Here is a 15,488-nt window from a genome sequence, read left to right on the forward strand (position 1 = left end):
TGATTTAAAAGCTCAAGATAGAGACGACTGGCGAAATCTAACCAAGGGGCTTTGCGTCAATAGGCATAGTAGATATATATATATAGTATATATATATATATATATATATATATATATATATATATATATATATATATATATATATATATATATATATATATATATATATTCGTCGGCGCCCACTCGTGTCCGAGTATTGGTTTCTGTCGCTAGCCATCAGCCTCCTATCAGAAGAAGGGTGGAGGAAACGACAGAATGCCAGTAGCTGGGTATATTGTTTTGGGTGGTCGTGGCTTTGCAACGGCCACGCACACACACTTGGCCCACATCGTTTTCACCGCGGCTCAAGACATATGAGACAGGCGGCTTCTCCGATGTTGGTTGCATCGAGCTGCCGGGTTCTTGTTATGTCAAGGCCCGCCTTGTTGCCTGCCCGACCATATACTCTGGTCACGCACTTTTGAAGTTCGATTGATTCCACGGCTTGGTCATAGCTGGAATAAAACTTATAGAATACCGTGCATTATATAGTCCTATGATTGAGAAGGCATGACTATTAGAATTCGATGCATACCTAGTATTGAGAGCAGGATTTCACTGTCTATGAAGATCTAATGCAAAGGATAGTCGTAACGAGACATTAGACCTTAAGTTCTTGGCCAACAAATTAAGATGCTGTTCAACAGCTGACAACCAAATAGGAGAACAATTTTCGAAAGAAGACAAATAAAAGAATGAAAATGCTTCTTCAGAATAGCCTGATCACCAAAAGTCCTAAGACTCTTTCAATAAGACAATTGTTTATTTAATTAATGAAACAAACCAAATATGTTTCTCAATAGTAAGTTAACAAGAATCACATTTCAAATTTTAAAAGATTTTTATAAAGTTAGGAAAAATCATTGCTGAGAACTGAATGTTGAGTAAACACTATCATCGACCTACTAACAATCATACTTTCCAGTTTTCTTAGCTACAACTTCATGCCTCATAATTTGTACCGTGTACTAATTTAGTTAGATCTGTATAAGGGATTCAGGAACCCAAGATAAGCATTATATTGAAGCACAAGAGTTGCATCATCTGCATATGCAACGAGCTCTTTTTCTAGGCCAAATTACTTACCATGAATAATGTATAAAAAGTAATGGGTCAAGAACACTACCCAGAGGTTCACCAGTTGTCACATTGTTATAATCACTATGGTGCCCATCAACAACAACTAAATTTTGTCATTTTGTACATTAGTGCAAAAGGCACTAAATATAATGCAAAATCATAGATTTTTAGTTTCTTGAAAATTACTCTTTATTGTGGAGCTAAGGAAACCTTCAAAATCATAAGCTGCTGACATTTTGCTTCATTACACTTAGTATCAGACCTCAGTGCCGGCTTTTTTTTATTTCAAGTCTCTACCTGGCTGGTTCTGTGACATGTCAAAGGTGAAATATTTAGTTCGGAAGTAAAGTAAATATCCCTAAAAGTTACGGTATTAGAACCGTAAAATGAATTTCCAACCTTCTGCAGAACATAAAATTAAGTCTACTTCTGTGGTCACTTTGCCTTCCTTCTACTTCGATAGATTACAATATTAAATTGCTAGATATTTTAGAATGGGTGGGACACACTAAGAATATATCAAGGTACCACCCATATTCAAATTAGCTTTCTTTTCATTCCATTCTATTCCAAGTCAATTATTTAAAAGATGCACTACACAAGTATAAAACTAATTTTGATACGTCCTTTCAATGTAGATCAAGAATGGGAAAGGCAAGGAACCGGTCAGTGCACTGTCATAAAATGTCTTAAGAGACCGAACATATCGATTTATGATAGAACTCACCCTGTCTCCATCCTACTAGCTAAGATAAGGATGGACCAGGCATTAGCTGCATATTACTGTGCAAGCAGACCTCTTTGATCCCCAGAGCCTGTTATCCCTAGTTCACAGGGAGAGTAAATTTGTGATTTTACCTTAAATCCATCATCCCGTGAGCAGAGACTAAACTCCAGGTCCACTAGTTGAAAGTCAGGGACAATCCCAGTCAGCTATGTCACTCAATCAATCTGCCCCTAAGTGTCATATCTTTTCATGTTTAGCTATCATCTTGCTAACTTGAGTGCATCCACATAAGAGTTGTTCATAGAAGTGAGCTGACTGATATTTAAGCCAATTAGTGTTAGAAACCCAATTACTCTTTTTAAAAGTGTTACATTAGTTAGTGAAGGTAAAGATGTCCCAGGAAGGTAATAGTTCAAGTTCTTTCTGCTCAATTAATATGAAGCTGATGATAGTCCTTAATCTCAAGTAATAAATCCAAAAAGTAAGCTTGCAACAAAATCGTGGAATGATCGGAAGCCCAACTCCAATTGCTAAGTAAAGTTTTGTTGCTTATCTGGTTATTTCATTGAGGAAGGAACCTATGAACATAGAAAATAATCTGCTGTGTATTCAGTTATGTTGATGTGTTTTACTAGTTATAATAACCCTACTTGTACAGCGACTAATGGTCTATTGGACTAGCTACTGCCTTCTCAAATTACTTGCAGGCTCCAGGAAAGTTCCCAATTACTTCTCAATTGCAATTACTATGTCGGTTTCAATCAGATCTTTCCTTCAGTTGAAGACGATAAATGATTGAGGTCTATTTGAATTATGTAGGGATAGTCACAGTAATGCCTATTTTTTTTGTAGTGAAAGAGCTTTTAGACATAAAGAATTGGAATTTTTCCATTTAGTTCCTTACATAGGGGAACACTTGAAGGTAATCTTTCTTCATCTAATCTCATAATCTCATGAAATGATGGATTACATAAAGGATTTTATGTAAAGGAACTTTTTCAGTTTTTAACTTGAAGTATACTGTTTAATTCCATTACCAGTCAAAGGCGCAAACATTTTCTTTGGACGATGAAAAAACAAGTACTGAATCGTAAAGGTCTTGATAGTTATATGAGGATGAGAGGGATAAATGTTGAAAAGAAATAGTATGTAAATGGTACGGTAACACACATAACCTCAATTGTTAATTGAAAGCCTACAAAGTAGATAAGCACCCCTTGCTGGTAGATTTTTTGGTGATTTCTAATTATTTAACCTTTAGACTATATTGATTAACTTTAAAGCCTAGAAGAATATTGTATTTTTAGAAAATAGGATGACATTCTTAATATATGAACAAATGGTATCAGGATAATAAAGGGTATTATTTCTGTTATAATGCTGATATTTATTATCTTTTTTAGATTCACATTATTTTTTGTATACAGTATTTTCCATGCGTTCCTTAAAAGCTAAGAATCAGGTTATCTAGCCTTCTGAGTCATTTATGAGATGTGTTGAGGAAAAGCGAGAGAATTAGCATCCTAGAGGGAAGACCTCTTTAATTCCTTTAGTCTCGCAGATGGCACGGTAAGCCTTTGCAACATGACAGGCATTTCTGCTTGCAAAGCACATCTTTCTGAAAGGCTCTGGGCGCACGACTGGATTGCATCGTGATCGAACTCCAAAGAGGGCTTGGCAGTGAAGCGCATGTACCACTGGAACCTGCATGGGACTTACAGGAGCAACTTGAGGGGTCTGGCACTGCTGATTTTCCTGCCAGGACTTGACAAGTTCTTGCATATTAGGTGCCCATGTACCTTGAGGAGTCATCCAGTCATTTCCCATCTCACCATCATAGGTGCCTAAAAGACCAGCTACTTTTCCAAATGTCCAGCCAGACACTTCAACTGATGCTGCGTGGCTCATTCTGTAAACACGAAGTGTTATGAATGGTGTTCTCACTTTGATCTTTTCCTGATCTTTGATGATCTCGACTTCACCTTGAACCTCTCTAGGGCCGCTGACAGGACGTCCATTCACGGGTAACGGTAAAGTCAGGTTTGACCTCCATTGTAGCTCCAGCTGCCTTCATAATGAAGTGTGGGGAAGGAGCAGACTTCTGATTTTCCATCATCAAGGAGTGAGTCTTGTACTGTGCAAGCAAAACTTTGCATGGAGAATGAGGTACTCGTAGAACTGCTCCATCAAATGTAAGGATCTCGGTTCCATCAACAACCATGGCTGTACGATTGAAAGGTGGTAAAAGATAACGAGCATGACGAGGGAGGAATTTGTAGTAAGTCCACACAATGTTATCAACTGAAGTTGGCATAAGGGCTTCCAACCACCACAATGCACGGTCAACGACTGGAACTGGATTCAGTGATACATAAGACAAAGCTTGAGGAAGCGAGTGCACTGGTCGGCGAATAGGTAGCTGTAACTGGAAGTGACGACCTTCCATCTGAACAGGTAGTAAGAGTGCTTGTTTTACAACATTCTTAACCCACATATCTATGCTCTTGAACATCATGTGATCCTAGAATAAAAAAGGAAAAGATATAATTAAAGAATTTTCCCCTTAATAAATAGGATGCTGGTGTATATATTGAAGTATAACAAAATGTCTTTTTTCAATTATTCAAGTGGTCTTACAAAATTCATATGGTTGACAATCCAGTTAACGATATGTGTGGATTTCTTATAAAGCATGATGTTACGTCGCTGCATGTCAACATTCCTTCTGAGAGTAGACTTGATTTTGCTCAGAATCTGCTTCAATCCCTGGTATTCCTCTTGATGGTTCCTCCAAAGGGATTCAAATTCGGATTCTACATTCCTATAGACAGAACTCTCTTGGAACTCTGACCACCAGCGTTGAATTTCCTGAGGCATTTCACCAGTCTTCATACCGCGAGCAGTTCCCACCACAACTGTGAAAAAATATATATGTTTTCACAGGTTTTATTCCCAGCGTATCTACAAGTTTCCACAATGAAGCAGTTTAATTTTCTATATCTTTTTATTCCTAATTTTACCGTGTAATCTTCCATTTAAATCTTAAACAGTATAAATTTCAGTACTAACCCACCACCCTAATTCAAAATACCTTATATGAGGCAAATGAAGAAATGTAAGTTTCTTCATACTTTTACCACAAAATATACTGATATATGCAAGTTAATGCCTTTTAAATCTGTTAGAACAAATTTACAATAATACTTCAATTATATGAAAAACTGATAAGTTTATCTCATAAGAATTATATTACCTTCCTTGACGACACTAGTTAATCCAGAAAATTGTTCTTTAAGAGTCCTCATCATGTCGGATACAGATGAGGATAAAGTTTGTTGGAAGTGAGCATACTGAGACCAAAGTTTTGAGCATCCTTCAGCAATGTTAGTGACAAGGTCACTGTGAGTCCATTTTCTGATATTATCTAATCTAGGAATGACTAAATCGTTTTCTAAGTCAGAATAGATCCTTGAGGCTTCATTCTTCATTTCCTGCCATAATACTGACATTTGGGCAGAGGGTGATCCGGAACCCTCTTTTAAAACTTCCGTGCTCATAGAATCCATCCAGTTGCCTGCAGATGAAATGTGGTTCCTCCAGATATCTTGAAGTTCACTCTGAAAAATATAGAATGTCACCTCAAGGTGCATTTGATGCTTTTTTTTCATATTTAACTAAGAAATTGGAAGCTTAAAATTATTGATTATATTAGGAAAATATATTTGATCATACCTTGATTTGATGCAGCTTTTCACCTTCATACTTAGTTTCCAGCTTCATCATTGAGGGAGAAGTAAGCATCAAACGAGCCATGCCGATTGGCCTTTTCTCCATGGTTTCTGGGTTGGCTTCTGAGATGCAGACCTCGACATCCTTCAATCCTTTCATACCAATCTTGGTTACATGCATTTTGTCACTTCCATGCTTCCTTGTGGTCATTTCTATAAATGCTGGCTTGCAAAGTTCAGAATAAATATCATAAGTTCCAATAAGAGAGGTCATAGCCTTGCCTTCAGCTCGGATTCCATAGCAAGAAGAACTCTGATGAGGATGCAGTGCTAGAGCAATGTCTACAGCCTTTTGATTTTCATTCTTCACCATGAAAGAAATAGCAGCATTTCTGCCAGACCTCATATCTATTCTTCCTGACATCAAGAAAGAAGTAGGAGAAGAGTGAGTCTTGTGGAATTTAATGTCAAATCCATAATTACCAGGACCATGGGCAGCACGTACAATTACTTTGGGCTGAACTTTGAGTACCTGAAATATAAGTTTTATGAATTAAAATAAGAATATAGTTTTAGTAGAAGATTATTTCTTTATTTATTTATGAGACTTAAGAAATAATATAGTTTGTATAACACACCTTTCCTGAAAGTTGTGCTTCAACGACGACAGTGTTTTTAGCAAAGATGCTGGATTCCAATTTTCCAATAATCTTATCTTCTGGTTTCTGGAAAATATCTAATTCTACAGTTCCTCTGATCTTCTCTTCACCTCTTCGAAGTTGAATATCCATTCGACGGTCCCTCTCTAGACTAGGATGACTGATACGTCCTTCAAATCTAGACTCTCTATTCCAGTCGGAGTGAGATTGGCGTAATGCAATTTCATACTTTGCACTACTCATACCCTTGTGAGGAATGAACCCACAGTGGCAGTCAGAACAGGGGTGTGCCAGTACAGTCATTACACTTGCATTCTCCCTCCATTGTGCGAGAAGGTGTCATGAGTAACAATGAAAGAGAATGACGTTCATGGTTCTTGAAGTGAGCACGATAAAGGGCAGAAGAATGTGTTGCCATAGATGTCATGGATGATGAGGTAGAGGATAGGAGATGTTCCAATGCCTTCATAAGTTCAGATACTTGTTTGAGGTTGAGTTCTACTTCAAATCCTTGAACTCCACCCTCAGGAGAAAGTTTTAGCTTATACATTGCACCATTTACAGGAGAGCCCATTTCAATGACCCACTTAGTACTGTATTCACCTTGTTGATTATTCATCTGAAGTTGGGTCCTTATTGGTTGTTGGAGTGATGGGCAGGAAATGTCAATCTGCAAATTATTATTATTCTTGTTATCACTGAATTGCTTACAGAAATCTTTTTTTAAACTTCTTGATAATTATTTAGCTGTGAATATATGGTTATCAAGAAAAAATAGTTTAAATGACTTCTTCACATTGCTATGGACTTACTTTATTTATTGAGTCTATCAATGAATTAAAAAAAGGACTATATTCAATTTTTCATTAGACAATAAAAAAAATTTATATAAAAAAGTCATGTAATATCAGGACGTAAATTGTTCATTATACGACGCAGTATAAAAAAAGAATTGAAAATTAAGCTTTTTCCTGTATTGTTCAGTTATGAAGAGTACCAATGAAAAGTGTCAAATCTATCTTAAATATAAATAATAGTTTACCTTTAGATCAGCTTCCCTTTGGGTTGGAGTCCAATGATGCATTGCTTCCAAGTTCATTGTTGACTGTCGACCTTCAGGAGCATTAAGATCTACTTTGGTCATCATCTTGCAGTTGCGAAGTCCTTCACGCCATTCAAGAGAAGTTTGGGAATTCCACTTATACTCTTTGTTTTCGGGTGTCCTGAGAGTTCCTTCTATCTCTACTTTTGGTCCTGAGGACTCTTTCTCTACCATTACCATAGCATTCATTTTGTACATTTGTTGGCTGGGAGTAGTAACTTCTAGCATCAAGTTGTTCCTTCCAATAAACCAAGTGCGAGGATCGCTGAGCTTTAGTTCAGCTTTGAACTGATGCTGTTTCTCTAAGTAAATCCAGTTACCCCTATAAAAGTAAAAATATCAAGAATATATTACCTAATATAAACAGGACATTAATATAGGATTATGCATGATAGTTATTGATACTAAAAACTTCACTGTAAAAGTGTAACATTAAGAACTTACTGGATAACACAGTCTCGTAGAGTTGCTAATGGATTAACCAGTCTGACTTCAGCCTTGATTTTCTTATTTGGGTTACGATCAGCATCCCAGGCTAATTCTGCATTTGCTCTCTTGCTTTCGAAATCAATATCAAAGAATCCTTTCCTCCTCAATGGAGAAGAGCTCTTTGGCATAATGAGTTGATTAAAACTGAGGTGAAGAACTTTCTCGCTAACTATAACATTCATGGTCTTTTCTACCATTGATGGGACAATCATTTTAAACTGCACATTTGTTTCTTTTCCATCTTGAGTTGCCATGTTCCATTCTGTAGCAATAAGACGTTCTTTGTTCTTTAGCTCAAATGTGAAGGCCTGCTTTCCATGCATTAATACAACGGAAGTCGAGACTGTGTAGGGTTGGAAACGAAGTAAAACAACCCTCATCTCGGTCTTAAACTGAGTGTTTCTAGAAGAGATCATAGCTGTGAGTGGTCCTTCTACTTGGAGAATAGGACTTTCTCCATGTTTAGCAACTGCTTTAACTTGATACTGAGAACTTCCTTGACCTGCTGCAGAAGCTTGAAGCATCATTTTCTTCATGCGTGCTGGGATATCAAGCTAGAAGAAGATTAGTCAATTAGTTTCATAGACAAGCGTTCAACTTATTGTTCTCTTATAAAAGTGAATTTTATTATGATCACCCAAAAGAAAAAGAAAAAAAAATACTCACTAATAACTTCAAATGATGTGTTTCTCCAGACCGCATCAACATCATCTCGACTTCGATAACCTTTGCACTTTCTCCTTGGGAGACCACTTGTAATACAACTCCCTTTTTACTTTCTTGATTGTATAAAACAAGGTTTTTCTTATATCTGGCGCTTCCAATTTTAGCTAAAAAAGAAAAAGATATGGAAATTAAGTTCTTTTACCAGTTTGAGGAAAATAAACAGGCAAGAACACCTTTCCTATGATAAAGAAATATTTAGAAAACTACAAATAATAGAACATATTTATAGCTCTTATTCTAGGTATTCATTTAAAATCTTCGTTAAAGAAAATTTCTTCCAATACTTAGCAGAAAGAAAATAAGTTAATGCTTGATGGACCATCTCAAAAGCAAAATCAACAACCTTGATATTGTACAAACCTTCAAGATTAGTTTTCAGTGCCATATCCATGAATGAGCTTCCTTCCATGACATGGGTGGCAGTCATTTCAACCTTCTCATTTCCTTTCTGACCAAACTTGAGTTCTGACTTGTACTGTGATTCACTTTCCTTCCTTACAAAAGAGACCAAGTGCCATTGTCGGAATGCAAGGTTTGTTTCAAACTTGCGCAGCCTTCTTGGATAAGGAATCATGGATCCCTCAATGAAACACATATCTGCGCTAGCTGTTGAAAGAGTTACAAAGATAGATATACATATATAGCTTTTTGAAATATTTCAACAATTAACCAAACTTATCACATATATATACAAATTATATGTAATTTTTTATATGTTATGTCAGTAGCAATGATTATCATATGTAATGAATACCTTCAAAGTTGAGTTGGACACGTTCCCTAACTGCAGCTAATGTCTGCAATGCCATATCCAATTTAACTTCTTCTCCTTCTCCAATCATCAAGAACTTAGCTTCAATACCCTTTGTACTAGGATTGTACTGTCTGCTTTCACTGAAATAAGCAATCATCTCTAGTTGTTTTTCTGATTGAGTCCACTTTCTGGTCATCTGGATCTTGATACCTCCTAAACGCTCTGATTCAAACGTTGCAGAGATTTTCTTTGCCTCTCCTTCATTAGTAGAGGAAATAAGAGCATTGCATTTCCTTGGTGAGGAAGATCCTGGAGTTTCGAGCTCAATCTTTATTACTCTCTTTCCTCCAGTGTTTTCTTCTCTACCCATTACACGGATTCCTCTCATACCCGAGTCGGCCTTTTCTAAGAACACTTGGATGTTAGCAGGTGGACCAAGAGGAAGACCTTCACTGCGGAAAATATTTGGCATGTTGACATCGTAACAAAGTTTAAGTCCTAGCATTGGTTCCAGTTTCATTACACAAGACCGAGATTGGAATCGTGTGCTTCGTACAGATGAAGGATTGATTTTCGTCTCTTCTTGACCCATTACTCTCTTCATGAGGTAGATTTCACTCCTCATATTCAATAATTCCATTTTCTCTGGTATCTCTAATGCTACCTCAAAGCCTTGACCAGATGTGTATTTGGCATTAATGCTAGTTCCAACATTAGTTGAAATACTATTCCTCATTTTGATTCCAGTTCGAACAATATGGCAGTCATAGCCGATAAAGGCATCAATTTGAGTTGATAGACTTGGGTAGAATTTCATGACACCAGGAGTCCCAGACATTAGTCCCCTGACGCGAGATTCCATCTTAAGACCAACCATAGCAGTTGCCTCTAGTTTCATTTTGAGAGGTAATCCTTGCATTGTAGGCAAATGATAATCAAGGTAAAGCTGAGCTGCCCGTACTGTATCCAGGTTGTTTTCTGCAGCTCTATTAATCATGTTGTCAAAACTATCAAACATGTTATTGATAAGTTCTTCCATTTTGATATTTTTCATATTTCCCATTAAAGATCCAAAGGCCATTTCCTGATTATTAATGCGAGCATAGAAGTCTGCTTTCTGCATATGTCTGTTTCCATATAATTTATCAAAGAGATGAGAGATCTGTGACAAATCAATAGACCTCCTTTGCCTGAAAGAGCCTTGTAACCGTTCGTTTATCTTGTTGAATGTTTCTTCAATATTTGATGAGAGATCACGGAGAATCTGTCTTGATGAGGTTTTCCTGAGGTAACTTTCTGGGCCAAACATTTCTTCTATGATTGATTCAATTCCTTCAAATCGTGCTCCAATCTCTCCAATATTGAAAGGTGTTGCTCCAAGGGCTCCAGTAAGATTAAGGTTAACTGAGCGGGGAATGAAGGATCCTGGAGCATAGATGAGATTAGACTCCATACCAGCACCTACACCAAAGGTTGGGGCATAGTATGATAGGTCAACATTGCGAGAGATCTTTCGCCAGTCCTTGGTGAAGTTAGATGGCAGGACTATGGTTTCAAGCATATTTTTGAGATTTCCCTTAAAAGAAGCAGTTGATTCACGGACATTCTGCAGATGACTTAAGATGAAACTCCTCACTGCAAAGATGAACGTTAAATTAACATTCATTACCAGTTCTATATTTCAAGGAAAGTCAATAAGAAGTGCGCAAGAAATTTTATCAACAGGTTAATTTTTGGTTCAGAATTGACAAACATAAACTTACCCTGAGTATTTTCTGCAATAGCAATTTTATCTGTAATCATCTTTAGATCTTCATATTTGGCACATTTGACTGCTGCTAGATATGATCCAATACGAACTTCAGTTTTCTTTCTTGGATCAAGTACAACATTAATCAGCTGTTTGATTGCCGGATGTATCTGTAAAAAACCATTATGAGAGAGAGGATTAAATAAAAATTATGCGCTTTACCTATGAATGTTAAAACTTAGCAACATCATGAGAATTTGTTTGTTTGTTTTTTTTACAGTACTCTGATATAATAAGGCAGGTTAGTCAACATTGGTGAAAACTATTTTGTACACCAAAGAAAGAAAAGCTACATTACTTTGAAATAATTATAGGGTACTCTAAAACCAATACTAAATTGTGGCTAATTTGATTTAGAAATTAAATGTATCATAGTTTCCTCTTTGATGTTAAATTCAGATTGGACTTACTTCTGGGGTACAGCGAACGTTTCTGAAGGCTTGTGTGGCAGCGATGCGAATACCTTGGTCAGCCTCTGAATTTTCTATGCACTGCATGATTGGTCGAGCCATTTCTGAATTCATCACACCCATATTTCCGAGAGATTTGAGTAACACGAGAGCCTGGTTTCTAGTTTGTTCATTTGGTGAAGGAGTGCAAACTTGTCCTACCTTGGTGCTTAGAGTCTCGGCCAACTGACGAACAGGTGCTTTTTCTTGGCATTTGGGATTTTGCCTGCAATAAGTATGCACCATGGATGCACCAGCTAAAGTGGTCCTTGGGAAACGTTGGTACTGTTCAAATAGAGGTTTCAAAGCTTCAATAGAGTGAATACATGGTCGGGGCATGAAGTACATTGAAGCAGCATAAAGAGCAGCTCGTCCTCCAGTAGCCTTTCCAGAAACCAACTCTTGTACCATAACCTTAACTGCTCCAGATTCGTAAACAAAAGCTAATCCATCTAAGAACATACTTTCAAGCTTTTGACGTTGTTCACAGATCTGTCCACCACGGATCTTCTCCAGAGTTTGTGGGATTGCTTCTTCAGGTACTCGGCGCATATATTGTAAGGCTTTAGCCAAATAAGATGCTGTATCTTCTTGTACTCCATGCTTCATCTTTTGACACACCTCTTTGAGCATTGCGTCAAGCTTGGCTACCATTGATGGGTCCTTCTTCATTGTATGCTGGTCGTAGCGAAGAGTCTTTCTGATAAAGCGACTAGGGAGGTGAGAAACTGCTGGTGGAACGTTGTCGGTTTCTGACTCAAATCGTAAAGTTGATTCTTGGACAGCTTCTATGTACTTATAAGAACCATAGGCTGGTCGGATGATGTTCTTGTCTTTACAAGTGATGCTGGTGTAAACACCTTTTGTAATTTCTTGTTTGCATTCTGAAAAGGATTCTTCCATAGGCAAAGGAGCCTTTAGCCAAGCTTTTGTTGACTCAGCTCGGTTGATAAAATGATCTTGGCAGAACCGATGGTTTTTCATTTTCATCACAACAACCTTCTCTCCTTCATTTTTCACCTCATACATAGTTGAACAGTTACCGATGATATCAGTCTGTATAAAACAGAAATAGTAAAGATTAATAGCCTTAAATTTATACTATAGATACCATTTTTTCCTTCATAGAATCATATTTAATTATATATGTTACTGTCATGATTTATATAACAATATTTTACTGTTGTTATATTTACTAATACCAATCAGACTACTTACCTCTGTAAAGTTCAGACCCGTGTTGATAGAGGAGTTGGAAGGCAAAGTGTTCTGGAAAGCAGATGCAATTCCCTTTTTCATGTTGACAGACCAAACATCATCATCAGGATGGGCACAGGACTCCATCACCCGTCCATCGATGATAGACACGACCAAGGGGTACCTCTCGAGGAATCTAGCTTCAGAAGACCCTGAAAAATGTAAGTAACCTACAATAACACCTGGTCGCTAAAGCTAAGTGTTTATTTTTTTCAGAATTTGTGTGATAAATGCACGTTAAATTTTAGAATGAGGACTTGGATATTTACCTGAGCCACCTCCCATAGAGGGATTCTTCATCGTGATGGCCATGTCACAGGGAGAGAGCCAGGAAAGCTCAACCTGAGAGCGCCATTCTATGTCTGTATTGGCTCCTTCAACATCTTTGAGGTTAATCCTAGACTTCCCTGTGTACGAATACACGTAGGTCTTCTCTGGGGCGTAAAAGAGTTTGGGAGATCCGGCAACTGGACATTCTCTTGAGCATAGGTTAGTGGTTGATGGCCAAGGAGCTAGAAAAAGTATAATTGTGGAGGTGACACATGCATCCTGGTATAATGAGGAGTATCTCTTAAATCTCAAAAGGTAAATCATGAGAATGTACAAAATTAACGATTCGAGTTTCTAGCTCTAATTATGAGTAAACATTCATTTTTCAAACAGGCAGAAAATATATTTAAAAAAGGTTTAGGCTACATATACAATTTAATTTAGTGAGGTCTAGTTCTTAGAACAAATACATAGTAAGCAGCTCAAAATGAATGAATTTTGTTTATGGTTAAGACTAATTGCACAGTGGTGAATAATAGAGAATAATTACCAGCTGAAGCAGCCGCCAAGATGGCGAACACAAATAAGGCTGAGTAGGTCATGGTGTCAGCAGGCTGAGAGCACCACAACTTCTGATTATTCTCCTTTTGGGAGACGCTTTTATACTGCCTGGGACCGCTGGCATTTTATCGGTCACGTTGATAATCAGATAAGAAGAGAGAAATTTTTATCTTGGGTTGGCACACTCAGCCCTTTTGTGAAGTGTGTCTGGGTTTAATCATGGTGATAACTCTTCTTGTTATTTTCTATAAGCTTTTATTTGACGTTTTGTTTGAAGAATACCATAAGGTAGACAGGATCTGCTAGTCTAGGATTGCAATAATGTTCCAGAAATTGATTTTTAAGACAAAAGATATTTGATATAATAATTAATTTTGTTTGAACAGTTAATTTTTTTCATTATTGTTATTGTCATAGCTTATACTTCTATCTCAAAGGGCAAAACATCCAAAAAAAAAAAAAAAAATTAATTTTCCGCTAAGCAATCGTTCTCCAAATGAAACGCTTGTATGGAAAGAGAAAGAACAAGAATCAAGAAGTTGCTCGTGATATTGATCAAAATAGGCTTTCTTATTTGAATTACTCATTACTCATTGAATTATTCATTACTTATTACTCATACTTTAATCCCAGGTAATATTTTAGAAAAAGAAAGACAAGCCAAATCAAAAGCATTAAACCTTAGTTGAAGGTTCAAAGAAGAGTCAGTATCCATCAGTGTTGAACAGATTCCATGAAAAAGTTAGATGCGAAGAAGTGTTTAGGATAATGACTGCAAGTTTTGAACATTTTTTAAGGTTTATCGTATACATCTCGAATTACCTAAATTGTGACTGAACAGTATTTCTGGCAACATTTAGTAATTAAAGCTCTTTTGATATTGAGTAAAAATATATATGGAAATAGGGGGGAAATACAGGTTCTTTCACCGGGAAAACCTATTAATGTGTTCATTTACTAAAGCTTTTCTATTTATTTCATTTGTGGCCTAGATATTATTAACTACCCACAGTAGATGAGGATTATTATTATCATTTTTGTTTTTTTAGTATTCGCAGTCTACAGAGACTGGTGGTTTATAGTGTGGGGTACCGAGTTACATCCAGCTTCCCTAGGAATTCATCACTTTCCTCACTATATGTGTGATTTCAAGTAGCGAACTATTCTGCAGAAGTCCTGCGGCTATATAAGCTCCTATCTTCTCAAGTTTCTTTTTCAATAGATTAGTTATGGTTTCCGGTGCTCCTAGAATTATTGGTACCACTTATACCTGCATATTCCATAGCTTTCTCAATTAATTTTGTAAGTCCTGGTACTTTTCTATTTTTACCTCCCTTTATCTTCAACTCTTGGGTCCCACAGTACTGCAACATCTATGACTGATACTTTTTTCTTTGTTTGGTCGACCAGCGTGACATCTGATCACTACCTTATACTGTAGTGCGAGAATAATTTAGCCTGATCATTTTCTGCCATAGATTGTGGTTGATGTTCGATGTTCGTACCTTGTTACTTTTGGTGTCTCTATGTTAACTAGAGCACACTTTTCTACTCCAAACTCCATCTTGATGTGTCTTATCAAAAAATGAAAATAAGAGCATTAAGAAATAATGTGTAAATGAGAGATAAAAATGATATAGATAATTATCACTTTACTTAGACGGTTGTTTTTCCAGTCCCATACAGCAGGGGCACCCCACTCTCTACAGGACCTCCACTGTTGTTATATCTCGTTTGTTCAGAGTATTCAACGTATCATATCACGCATTGCTCATTTACTGTTGATTCTTCAGTTTCCTCTTGAAAACCTTATTGTCTTCAATCATTCGTATGTCTC

At 36.9% G+C, this 15,488-nt stretch overlaps 1 pseudogene; it reads right to left on the reverse strand.

Annotated features, from left to right (window-relative positions):
• Positions 1 to 3,251: 3,251 nt before the first annotated feature.
• LOC137617383 (vitellogenin-like) lies at positions 3,252 to 13,719 on the reverse strand (annotated as a pseudogene).
• Between the last annotated feature and the right edge of the window lie 1,769 nt (positions 13,720 to 15,488).

Source organism: Palaemon carinicauda, chromosome 23, assembly GCF_036898095.1.
Source record: "Palaemon carinicauda isolate YSFRI2023 chromosome 23, ASM3689809v2, whole genome shotgun sequence".
Classification (NCBI taxonomy): Eukaryota; Metazoa; Arthropoda; class Malacostraca; order Decapoda; family Palaemonidae; genus Palaemon; species Palaemon carinicauda.